This window comes from Chaetura pelagica, unplaced genomic scaffold, assembly GCF_000747805.2.
Source record: "Chaetura pelagica isolate M959 unplaced genomic scaffold, ChaPel_1.0 scaffold1317, whole genome shotgun sequence".
NCBI classification, from domain to species: domain Eukaryota; kingdom Metazoa; phylum Chordata; class Aves; order Apodiformes; family Apodidae; genus Chaetura; species Chaetura pelagica.
In genome coordinates, this window is record NW_009954037.1 from 75,773 (window position 1) to 76,735 (window position 963).

Genomic DNA, 963 nt, shown 5'->3' on the forward strand with positions numbered 1-963 from the left:
CTCCAGCAGACCCTTTGCACTGTTCCTGACCCTGGCAGGGTGCTGGCGGGGTCAGGTTCCAGATGTTTCTGCAGGCACCGGGAGGCAGGGACAGGTGGGGGCTGTGACACTGCCCATTCTGTCCTGTTCCATCTCAGTGTGTCCATCACGCCATGGTTGATGGTCCATCCCAGCCCTTGCTGCCCATCCCTCCCAAGTCCTTGTGCCCTGCCCTGGGCAGCAGAGCCCTTTCCCCATGTCCCCCTGTCCCCTTCTCTCCCTGTATCCATGTCCACCTGTCCTCTTGTCCACACCCACTCCCATCTAGACCTTGGGGGTCACTTCACAGCTGTGTGTTCCCAGGTCCAACAGGGCTGGGGGTGACCTGTGATGCTTAGTCGATCGCTGTGGTCACTGCAACAGGGAGGATTCCTGGGCAGTGAGCAGCTGAGCTTGGCTCCAGTGGCAGGGGGGTGTTGGGGTCTGTCCTGAGCCCAGGGAGGGCCAGGGAGCACCCAAAGGTGTTGCTAAAGGACAAGAGATGAGCAGGGCTGGACCTGGGGGCTGAAGCCTGCTAACACGTCCCACAGGCCTGGCTGGCTCTGCAGGCACAGCCAGCTCCAGCTCTGGCTCCAGCTCAGACACATCTCGACCCCAGGGCCATGGGTTGGCCATGCTGGGGTCTGTCCTGAGCCCAGGGAGGGCCAGGGAGCACCCAAAGGTGTTGCTAAAGGACAAGAGATGAGCAGGGCTGGACCTGGGGGCTGAAGCCTGCTAACACGTCCCACAGGCCTGGCTGGCTCTGCAGGCACAGCCAGCTCCAGCTCTGGCTCCAGCTCAGACACATCTCGACCCCAGGGCCATGGGTTGGCTGGGCAGTGCTGCCCACCCACCACAGGCTCTGCCAGGTCCCTCTGCCATGGCAACTCCATCCTCCCACACCCTGTGCCAGCCAGGCCCCCTGGAGTCCCTCTGTGGCCGGCG